Source organism: Mobula birostris, chromosome 22 (genome assembly GCF_030028105.1).
Source record: "Mobula birostris isolate sMobBir1 chromosome 22, sMobBir1.hap1, whole genome shotgun sequence".
In the NCBI taxonomy this organism is placed as follows: Eukaryota; Metazoa; Chordata; class Chondrichthyes; order Myliobatiformes; family Myliobatidae; genus Mobula; species Mobula birostris.
In genome coordinates, this window is record NC_092391.1 from 23,106,830 (window position 1) to 23,119,267 (window position 12,438).

The following is a 12,438-nucleotide window of genomic DNA, read 5'->3' on the forward strand; positions in this document are numbered from 1 at the left end:
CCTGATGTGTGATATAGCCACAATTTACCACTTTAAGTAATTCCATTCCTGATGGAAAGTGCAATTGTGAAGGTAGAATTATAATATTATAATCAAAATGCAAAACATTGCAGATGCTGGAAATCTGAAATAAAAGCAGATCAGGCAGCATCTGTAGAGAGAGAAACAGCACTGACAAAAGAAACAAGTAAGTGGAAGATTATTGACAGAATTATTAACCATGTTCAGTTTTACAATATGCTTGGATCACCAGCGTGACTTCCTATTTCAACTTTATTAAGAACAGAAAATTTGCAAGCAAAGTGATCTGATGTTCTCATAGAATCAAAAATACATTGTGTGCTTTCTGTTGATAAGGTAGATTTAAGGATGCAAACATCCCATGAATGACTTAGAAGGATTTCTCATCCATAGCATGAAGTTGCCCAACTATAAGTCTGCATGACTCCTGCTGTCACCTATTGCTTGATGATCTTGAATTCTGAGTGTTTCATTGTGGTACCCAATCTTGTCTGAGAAGTAAACAGCAGATTGTGCATTTCTTCACGGTTTGGGACACAGATCATTGCTTCATTAGTTATTTTACTGTTGAAGCATTGCATTATCAAATCGGCTCTTTCAATCAGAGAATTGGGCTGTTGTTTCGGTCACTGAATTATTTCACGTTAGGTCACATGCTGTACAGGAACACATGGATTATTCTGTTATAATCCAGAAAATGTGGGTTTTATTTCCTGGAAACATTTGTCTCATAAGTATGGGGAGAAATGGCAGAGTGTTGTCTATTCATTCACCTAGTTCCATTTGAGAAGTAGGCAGTTGATCCCAGCAATGTTGTCTTCTCATCTTAGGGTAAGGAAATTGGTTTACCAGGAGGTTATTTTGTCTTATAAAGTCTGGGTCATCCGTTAAAGAACCAATTCTCTGTAACTATTAAAAATAAATATTATGGCACCATAAACCATACTGAACTTAGGAGAAGCAACACACACACACAAATGCTGGAGGAACTCAGCAGGCCAGGCAGCTTCTATGGAAAGAAGATGTTTCGGGCCAAGACCCTTCATCAGGACTGGAAAGAAAAAGGGGAAGTCAGAGTCAGAAGGTAGGGGGAGTGGAGGAAGAATTGCACCTAGTTCCATTTGAGAAGTAGGCAGTTGATCCCAGCAATGTTGTCTTCTCATCTTAGGGTAAGGAAATTTTAACGGCTTTGAGGTGTCATGTGAAACTGTTCAGAAATACTATGGAGTCTTTGTTAGAAAGAGTGACTTATTCAAAAGGGGATTGCATATTTTTTGGAGATTAATTTTTAAATACTACAATAAACTACAAACAAAGGGTATTTGATCCCAAATTATAATTCTTTATAATGTTTGGTAATTAAGGAAATTGTTGAACAGTAAATGTAAGAACCAGGTACCCAACATCTGGAGGTTATTTGAATCTGACATTTTATAGTGTTGTACAATCAGATGGTGGAGAAACAGGTGCCAGATGGACATGGAAAGTGAGCCAAGCCATTGGGTTCTGGAGCTGAAATAATTTCTAAAGATATTTCTGAAATTTCTAAAAATAGCAGTTTTTTATCAGACCAACAGATGGTTTTGAGTACAGGTATAAGGACATTCATTGAGCAAAAATGTCAGAAATGCCTCATTCTATTTCTTCAGCAGAACTGCTTTTGGATATTTTCTAACAATCTGTACAATCTGCACCTGAAGTGTATCTCAAACCAATTAGGTTGAAGTAACCTGGAGCCGCATTCTAATTTACTGAAACAAATGCTAAAATCTAAAGAATGCATGTATCATAATTTTATAATTAATATCTAAATCCACTTTATTCTTATGGAAAATAAATTTAATTTCTTTTACACGTAATCTTGTTTTGCAAATCATCTTCATAGCTCATTTCATTAACTCTTTTCTTCCGTACACAAGTAATTACCTCCCGCTGACTAAAGAGCTGGCATTATGGAAATACTGAGCATGTATGGAAATACTGAGTATGACTGGAGAGAATACTGAGCATATATCTGGAGGTATTTTTGGATTTCTCAGAAATGGAAGGGTTCTCAGAATGCCAGAGTGTTTAATAAGTGATTTAAAATTTTAATACTGCTGTTACAAATGAGAATGAAAGGTCTGATTACCCATAGGTTTGTAAATCAGTAACGTCACAGTATAGATAAAATGATGGAAGTGTTCTCCTGGTAAAACAGCATCAGAAGACAGAGAGACAAATTACCAGCTTAGGTGAAAAATGAATGGAAATAGAAAAGCATTAATAAATTTAAATGAGTACAGGACAACACAGAAAAGGGTGCAGGGCAGAAAATAAGAAGTGCAGAAATGAAGTGGCAAAAGGAGGTGACTGAAAGAACAAAACAAAAGTGGTGGTTTAATGTTGCTGTGTTCGCCGAGCTTGGCAATTCGCTTGCAGACACTTCATCGGCAGTCGAGGGTGATATCCTCAGTGCAATTGTTGGTGTTTCCCTCTGGGAGTGCTCGCACTTTTATAGCCTCCCGTTCGCATCCTCGGTCCTCATTGGCTACCCTTTCAGCTGGCCTTTGAATCCTATTGGCTCGCATTTCTTTGGCTCTTAGAGGTTTATTGATGGTGTCAATTTCGATGGGTTTATGTACAGAGTTATCAGAAGAGACCAACGCTTCTAAAAATTCTTGTGCCTGCTTCATGTTTGACTGCAGCAGGACCTTTTTGCCTATCCTTTTTTCTTCTTACATCCTGTTGTGACGCTCCAGTGCATTCTCCTTCTTCCACATGGTACCAGCACCATAAAGCAGAGAGTGGAATACATCTTATGTGAATATATAAAAGGATTGCACCCTCTTTGCTTCTGTTGTGGTGTAAGGATCTGTTTATTAAAGTGACCTGGATAAGCCATTGGGGAATTTTCTACTCTATTAACCAACCACAGGGAGAAGAGTTTGCCAAATTGTGGAGTGATTTATGTAAACTCTCTAATATATTTTCCAGTTCGGATGAAAGGTTATTAAACCCGAAATATTAATAACCACAAGAAAGTCTGCAGATGCTGTGCTGTTTCTCCACAAACGATAGTTGATCTGCTGAGTGCTTCATATTTTTATTACAGTTGTCCACAGTCTGCACTGAAAATGCCTTGGCCAATTCATTGTGCAATAGAAACACCTCATACTTAACTATGACTACAATTTGAGAGTCTCGCACATTCATTGCTTTTCAGTAAGTGAAATTAATAAGAGACCATAAAGATTTGGCTGAAAGGACAAGAATGAGTTAAATAGGCTCCTACTGAAAAGACTCATTTAAATTCCCTTTTTTTGGGGACTTTTGCTATTGAGTTTATTCAGTCAGGTTGGACCATAAGATTAACTGTCCCCATTAATTTTCAGAAGTTGGGACCCAGGCCAATGAAATCTGGAATGAGTTAGCTCTTAATTCAAGTTCATGTTGGCCTGAGTTTGCATAAATCAATCAGGGATTTGGCAATCTCTCCTCCCTGTAGACGGTGAAGAGTAGGAAATCTCCTAGTGACTCCTCCAGGTCTCTAATAACCAGAGCCTCATACCACAACATATGCACCCATTCTACTGTAATGTCCAGAGACTGTGCAAACATTCTCGTAGCATTCAATCTGAAGTCAGAGTACTAAATCTGGGCAACACACACAAGATGCTGGAGGAACTCAGCAGGCCAGGCAGCAAGAGTTACAGTCGACGTTTCAGGCCAAGTCGGGCAGGACTTGATAGACTGACAAAAAAATTAACTCCAGTAAAGAAACTAAAAAAAAGTACATTAGTGATAACCTGTTAGGAAGAAAATAATAGGTCTGAAAGGTGGCATGTCCCCAAGACCTGATCTTGCTATTTTGAAGGAGGTGGCAGTGGAGAAGGTAGATACACTGGCTGGTATTTTTCAATATTCCATAGATTCTGCGATGGTGTCCAGAGATTGCTGAACTCTATTTAAAAAAGGATATAAAACCGAGATCTACAATATTGAGCAATTAGCCTAACATCAGCAGTTAGAAAAATACTAAAATATACTTGAAGAAAGTAGTAATAGTAATATCATTGGTTAGAATTAATATGGATTTACAAAAGGGAAATTATGTTTGACAAATCTGTTGGTGTATCTTAAAATCATAATTACCAGATCATAATTACAAGCTAATTTATATGGGCAGGAAAGCCTTTACTAAGAGGCACTCAAGATTAAATAAAATCAGAATTTATGGCTTTGGGAATAATATATTGATATGGCTTGAGAATTAGTTAGCAGACAGAAAGCAGGGAGTATAAATAATGGTTTTTAATCTGATTAGGAAGCTGTGATTAGTGAACTGGGTCCCCAGATGCTTACAATCTATATCAGCAATTTAGATGAGGGGAACAAGAATGTTTACTGCAAAGTCAAGTGGCAGAGTGGGCATGTGGAAGGCGCAGAGTGGCTCCAGGAGAGACCCAGAAGCTTCCATGATGGTAAGAATATGGCAGATGCAATATAAGTGGGAAAACAGAAGGTCAGTTTTGTGGAAAAGTATAAAGATAGTGTATTTTGTAAGCAGTGAGAGATTGAACGATATTGGTCTTCATAAGGACTTGGTATCTTTGTAAATAAGTCACTGAAGGTTAAATTGCAGACACTGCAAGCGACTCTCACATTGCAAACACAAGGAGATCTGCAGATGCTAGAATTTCAAGCAACACACATAAAGGTTGCAGGTGAACGCAGCAGGCCAGGCAGCACCTCTAGGAAGAGGTACAGTCGATGTTTCGGGCCGAGACCCTTCGTCAGGACTAACTGAAAGAAGAGCTAGTAAGAGATTTGAAAGTGGGAGGGGGAGATCCAAAATGATAGGAGAAGACAGAAGGCGGAGGAATGGAGGCAAGAGCTGGACAGTTGATTGGCAAAAGGGATATGAGAGGATAATAGGACGGGAGACCTAAGGAGAAAGAAAGGGGAGGGGGGAAGCTACCCAGACGGAATATAAGGTGTTGTTCCTCCAACCTGAGTGTGGCTTCATCTTTACAGTAGAGGAGGCCGTGGATAGACATATCAGAATGGGAATGGGATGTGGAATTAAAATGTGTGGCCACTGGGAGATCCTGCTTTCTTTGGCGGACAGAGCGTAGGTGTTCAGCAAAACAATCTCCCAGTCTGTGTCGGGTCTCACCAATATATAGAAGGCCGCATCGGGAGCACCAGACACAGTATATCACCCCAGCCGACTCACAGGTGAAGTGTCGCCTCACCTGGAAGGACTGTCTGGGGCCCTGAATGGTGGTGAGGGAGGAAGTGTAAAGGCATGTGGAGCACTTGTTCCGCTTACAAGGATAAGTGCCAGGAGGGAGGTCAGTGGGGAGGGATGGGGGGGACGACTGGACAAGGGAGTCGCATAGGGAGCGATCCCTGTGGAAAGCAGAGGGTGGGGGGGGAAGGAAAGATGTGCTTAGTGGTGGGATCCCGTTGGAGGTGTCGGAAGTTACGGAGAATTATATGTTGGACCCGGAGGCTGGTGGGGTGGTAGGTGAGGAGAAGGGGAACCCTATTCCTAGTGGGGTGGTGGGAGGATGGGGTGAGAGCAGTTGTGCGTGAAATGGGAGAGATGCGTTTGAGAGCAGAGTTGATGATGGAGGAAAGGAAGACCCTTTCTCTAAAAAAGAGGACATCTCCTTTGTCCTGGAATGAAAAGCCTCATCCTGAGAGCAGATGTGGCGGAGACGGAGGAATTTCGAGAGGGGGATGACATTTTTGCAAGAGACAGGGTGAGAAGAGGAATAGTCCAGATAGCTGTGAGAGTCCGTAGGCTTATAGTAGACATCAGTAGATAAGCTGTCTCCAGAGATAGAGACAGAAAGATCTAGAAAGGGGAGGGAGGTGTCGGAAATGGACCAGGTAAACTTGAGGGCAGGGTGACAGTTGGAGGTAAAGTTAATGAAGTCAACGAGCTCAGCATGCATTCAGTAAGCAGCGCCAGTGCAGTCATTGATGTAGCAAAGGAAAAGTGGGGGACAGATACCAGTATAGGTTTGGAACATGGATTGTTCCACAAAGCCAACAAAAAAGGCAGGCATGACACGAGGAAATCTGCAGATGCTGGAATTTCAAGCAACACACATAAAAGTTGCTGGTGAACGCAACAGGCCAGGCAGCATCTCTAGGAAGAGGTACAGTCGATATTTCAGGCGGAGACCCTTCATCAGGACTAACTGAAAGAAGAGCTAGTAAGAGATTTGAAAAGGCAGGCATAGCTAGGACCCATACAAGTGCCCATAGCTACACCTTTAGTTTGGAGGAAGTGGGAGGAGCCAAAGGAGAAATTATTAAGAGTAAGGACTAATTCCGCTAGACGGAGCAGAGTGGTGGTAGAGGGGAACTGATTAGGCCTGGAATCCAAAAAGAAGCGTAGAGCTTTGAGACCTTCCTGATGGGGGATGGAAGTATATAGGGACTGGACATCCATGGTGAAAATAAAGCAGTGGGGGCCAGGGAACTTAAAATCACCGAAAAATTTCAGAACGTGAGAAGTGTCATGAACATAGGTGGGAAGGGATTGAACAAGGGGGGATAAAACCGTGTCGAGGTATGCAGAAATGAGTTCGGTGGGGCAGGAGCAAGCTGAGACAATGGGTCTACCTGGACAGGCAGGTTTGTGGATCTTGGGTAGGAGGTAGAAACGGGAAATGTGGGGTGCGGGAACTATAAGATTGGTAGCAGTGGAAGGGAGATCCCCTGAGCAGATAAAGCTGGTGAGACAATGGCCTGGTGCTCCTTAGTGGGATCATGATCGAGGGGTAATATTGCAAAGGATTTGATTACTAGAGTATTTACGTTCTTCTCCAGTTGCTAAGAACCCCCGTGAGACCACAGCTGGAAGATCATGTTGATGTCCGATTGAACATTCAGCAAAGAAGTGAGAATGAAATTTCTTCACCCAGAGGGTAGAGGGAACCTTTGGAATTCGCTACCCAAGAAAATAGTAGAGTCTCAGTCACTCAGTGTGTTCAAGACAGGAATCAATAGATTTTAGATATTAATGGAGTGAAGTTAAGGTGGGAAAAATGGCACCAAGGTGATAGATCAACCACATATTGAATGACAGAGCAGGAGCAGTGAGCCAAATGGTGGCTTTATGGTGAAGATAGATAAGTAATTGAATAATTGAGGAACTGAGGGTTATGATGAACTGGTGGAGAAGGGGGAGTGGAAGCCATCAAAAATCACCATGAACAGCAGCACGCTGGAAGGCCCAGGCTCTTCCCCTGCTCCTATTTTCTTAGCGCTTCTGATTCTGATGTTCTTAATCTCGAGGCATGAGTACATGTCTGTTCTATATTCATGGACAGTGTATTCATCTGTATGTTCAATACAAATTAGATAAACAGGTTCATGCAGTGGTGCTTCAGAACTAGGTTGAAATTTTACATCCTGTGTATACTGGTGATAATTGGCGCTCTTGACCAAACTGTATTCTTGCAGTCTAGACAGCCCCCAATATTTGTTCAGATTACACGTCTCACAACTAATCTCTGAAAATTCATTGTTGCTGTGATTCCAATGGACAAATTCCTGGAAGATTTTTAACACTTTTCACTGCGTAAGGTTTTGGCGAGCTTCTGCTAAACTGAAGTTTCCAAGCCGCACTCTGTAGCAAGTCTCTGAAATGCATACAGACTTTATGCTTCTGCAGTTTGGATGCTGGCCTTTCACCTCAAGGATGAATTCAGCCAAACTAATGAGATAAAGTCTCCTTCACTTTGTAAGGTTCCACAGCCGCAGTCCTGTTCCTGAAAATAGAATGTCCACAGCACAAAACAGCTCCTCATGAAATTGCAGTTCAAACAAAATCCGCCTCCTCATTCAAGGAAGCCAAAGAATATCTGGTTTTGGAAACAGGAAATTATTATGTTTACAGAATAGGACTGAGGCAAATCTTTTGGGTTAGTGCAGAACTATATCAAAATCAGTTTAGGATTGTTTAATGATAACTCTAGTCAGTGAGGTAAGTGGCGTATCATCTACCTAAAGTCATTCTCCTCAGTTTGAAGAAAGCCACCGACATTCGGTCAATGAAATGCATAAAAAACGTTGGCTTTGATAGAACTGGAATGTAATTTTACATAAAATTTTATCAGATATAAAGCACAGAAACAGACCATGCTACTCTGGACCATCCCGATGTGCACGTGCCACTGCAGCCTTATTGCTAATTTCGGGCCTCAACAGCTTATCCGCCTTCCCTTAAGTATACCTGTTTGATTCCATTTGCTCACCATCTGAGAGTAAGTTTTTCAGTCCCATCACTGCTATTGATGAAGATGGATTATTTGATTTCTTGATGATTGTTTTAACAGCCTCCAGAGTTTTTCCTCTTGAAGTTGCCCCACCTTCAAGTGGAAATACCCTGTGTCAAAATTTCTCTTTGAAATCCTCTCAGATTCTTTTCTTCAAAAGGGAAAAGATAAAGTTCTTACATCTGAATATCCTGTAAGTCCTTTTATTGTTTTTTTACAGATTGTAGAATGTGATGGAAAGGATTTGTAACATTTCCAGAAGAAAAAAATACTATGTTTTTAAAATTTGTACTGAATTTACTGAATTAAAAAAAGAAAGAAGTGAACCACTCAAGCCGCACTTCTTGAGAGAGCAATAGAGTTAACATTTTCGATCCAACATTGGTAATATTTTATTGGAGGGGTAGAACATGAAAAGTGTTTATGATTGTAACTCAAAAACTAGAGAAGATAGTTACCTCCCTGGAGATTTGTCATCTTCAAATTCCCTGGCAACATCCCTGAGCTAAAGGAGATTGGAAAATCATAGTCAGAGCATGTGCTGTTTGTTTTCAAAGATTTACACTTCTGAAACATTTTTCCTCCTCAATGTTAGTGTCTATCGTTTTCTACCTTGAAGACAGACACAAAAATGGTGGGCAGTATTACCGACCCCACATACAGCCAACCATTGTGGTCTCCAATGGGATCACCTTTTATGATATCTGCCTTTCTTCTACTAAGCTGAGATTACATCTCCCCCTGATGTATCAGTGTGTATCTGTACAATAACTGGCCATCTCTAATGCTTCAGTAGCAATCAGAACTTAGTCCACACAGAATGTCAAAAGGCCATGCGGCCAAAGGCAACAGCCAGCAATACTGCATCCTCATCTCAATGACCGCAAGTTTGCAGCTGTATTTCAATGGATTCTTCATGCTCCCTCACCTTAAATATGCAAATGAGTGAATACTGTTTCAATAAAGGGTCCAACTATTCACAACAACATTCTCAGTAATCTTCCCTCATAGTCTGGCTGTATGGAATTCCTTGTGATCCAGTCGGAAATATTTAAATTGACATAATAAACATAATTATTTCATTGTTTTATTATTCATTCAAGGGATGTGGATATTGCAGGCTGATTCAGTGGTTTATTGTCTTTGAGGAGGCTATAATGAGCTTTCTTCTTAAACTGCTACTGTCCGTTTGGTGTGGGTATACCCACAAAACTTTTGATGGTGAATTTTCTGGATTCATATTAACTATTTTCAGACAATAATAGGCAGAGACTTGCAATTTAAGATGGCACTCCTGAAGTTGGATGACAGCTTACTGGTGGTTTATAAGGCAAGAAATGCGACTAAGTACTTTATTAACAACACTTTTAATGTGGTAACTTGTGGTAAACTATCACTGCAAACAGTGAGGAGATCAGCAAAGGCAATGCTGACTCAAGGGTCGAGCCATAACGGTGCGTGCCAAATTGGAGTGTGGCATGTTCGACGGGAAGCGAGGTCGAGACGGTGCTGGAGTCAGCAATGGAGTTGGAACAAAGCAAATCAGAGAGGCATTTCAGAGCGCGTCCACCTAAAGCAGGAGTGAGGTTGGATTGATCTAAGCGATGAGCCGATTTGGAAAGGTCGAGTACGGGCTGGGAGGCGAGGTCTGGGTCCAGAGCGTTTCACTGCAGCACGGCCTGGGCCTTAATGTGGGGCATGACCCGGTGTCTGAGTAATTTAAACACCGGTCCGGATAAACCAATCAGGCAGGGTGTTAGGGTGTTGGGACCAGTGGCGAGGATCAGGCTGATTCCATTCGCTCTTCCACAGTGGTTACTCCTCCCTCCGCAACGCTGAGGCTGTGAGACTGCTCTGGCTGCAACGCGTTTCGTGTCTGCGAGCTTAGCGGCAGCTTGCCTCGCTGTGTGATGAATTGAGACAGAGGCTACGGGCCTTTTCCGGCTGCTCCAGGCTCCAGGTCTACAGACTCAATTTGGCTCTGAGTGCTGTTGCTTGCTGTTATTGTTTGCATGGTTTGTGCTTTTTTTCTCTCTCTGCACGTTAGGTACAGGTCTTTTTAAAATTGGGTTCTTTAGGTTTCCTGTTCTGTGGCTGCCCGTAAGCAGATGAATCTCAAGGTTGTACAATTTATATATACTTTGAACGTTGAGTATTTCCATGCAGTATCAGTTGGCAGTCCAAATGAAGAGGGCACAACGGAAATTATTGGTGTGTTTAACTGAGTTGTAGAAGAACCTCCTTTAGGTTCGGTGAAAGCAGCTTGGTCTATTCTAACCCTCGGTCAGTCAGTCGATCCTTCAACCAGAAACCTGAGCTTGCCTTCCAGGGAAATAGGTTCAAGTCCCGTAACGGAAGCCTATTCTCAATAATGGTGACCACGAAACTACCAAGTGAGCATAAAAAAGCAACAAGTTCAATAATCTTTGTCCAGTCTGATCTGTACGTCACTCCAGATACACAGGATTTCTTAACTGCCCTCTGAAATAGTCCAGCAAGCTACATTCGAACAGAATAAAAATGAAATTGGACGAACCGCAAAGCATTCCTGCAGGCATAAATTCATATTCAGTAAAGTCTTTGATAGCTGCTTACTGTAGAATTTTTGTCACAACCATCTGGGGACTTGGACATCTCTGATTTTTGTGTTTGGAATATTGAGCTCATTACCACCGGAAGAGTTTGGGGAAAATGGCTAAGATATATTCAGAAGGAAACCAGACAGAGGGAAGAATATCCCTGATGAATCCTGCCCCCTCCTTCCCCAGGTCCCAGGTCCTCTAGTTTTCTCTATCTCTGATATGGAGGTCTGTTTTCTACAGACTTCCTATTTAAATGCCACATCACTTTACTTGCCTCAGTCACATACCACGCTGTTTGTAAGGAGTGAGAATGTTCTCTAGAACTAGGGGACATAGCCTCAAGATTCAGGGGAGTAGATTTAGGATGAAGACGAGGACGAACTATTCCCAGAGAGTGGTAAATCTGTGGAATTCTCTGCCCAATGAAGCAGTGGAGGCTACCTCAGTAAGTGTATTTCAGACAAAGTTGGATAGGTTTTTGCATAGTAGGGGAATTAAGGGTTATAGGGAAAAGGCGGGTAAGTGGAGATGAGTCCATGGTCAGATCAGCCACGATCTTATTGAATGGTGGAGCAGGCTCGACGAACCAGCTGGCCTACTCCTGCTCCTATTTCTTATGTTCTCCCCGTCGCCATGTGTGTTTCGGGATTCTCCCACAGTCCGAAGAAGTACTGGTTGGTACGTTGATTGGTCATTGTAAATCGTCACCTGATTAGGCTAGGGTTAAGTCAGGGGATTGGTGGGTGGCTTGGCTCGAAGGACCAGAAGGGGCTATTCCACGCTATATCTCAATAAATAAAAAAGTAACATTCCCCATTAGCCTCCTCTGCTCCGTGGAGAAAAGACCTAGCTTCTCCAGTCTTTCCTCATCCCAGGCAATATCCTGTGAATTTCTTCTACACACTCACCTCTACTGGTGCATCCTTCCTCTACCTTGAAGATCAGAACTGCAAGCAGTACACCAATCGAGCGTGCCTAAAGGGGGCGGCATGTTAGCATAGCGGTTCGCGTAACACTATTACATCGCCAGCGACCTGAGTTCATTTCTGCCGCTGTCTGGAAGCAGGTTGTGCGTTCTTCCGGAGACTGTGTGTGTTTCCTCCGGGTGCTCTGATTTCCTCCCACATACCAAAGACATAAGGGTTAGAAGGTTAATTGGTTATGTGGGTGTAATTGGGATGTTGGGCTGGAAGGGCCAGTTACTGTACTGTATCTCTAAATTAATTAAATTATAACATTGAACCATAACCTTCCAACTCCTGAATTCTCTGCCCTGATTAATGAAGAGCGGTATCCCTTATGCTTTCCTAACTATATTGTGTAACCTGCGTTGCCAAAGATCTGTGGAGTTTCACAGCAAGATCCCTCTGTTCTTCAATACTCCTTAAGATCTAACCATTCATGATGCATGTCTTTGCATCATGAGAGCTCCAAAAATACGCCAGCTCATATTTTGGACCAGCCTTTCACTGAGGACCTTGTGAAATCCATGTCCATCCTAAAGTCTAATGTTTAAACCTTGGCTTTGAATTTTCAGAGAGCAAAGACTCATTTTA

The 12,438-nt window shown here is 42.0% G+C and overlaps 1 protein-coding gene across 5 annotated transcripts in view; it reads left to right on the forward strand.

Annotated features, from left to right (window-relative positions):
* col27a1b (collagen, type XXVII, alpha 1b) overlaps positions 1-12,438 on the forward strand; it is a 487,157-nt gene that overhangs the window by 380,270 nt on the left and 94,449 nt on the right. The window lies entirely within an intron of this gene.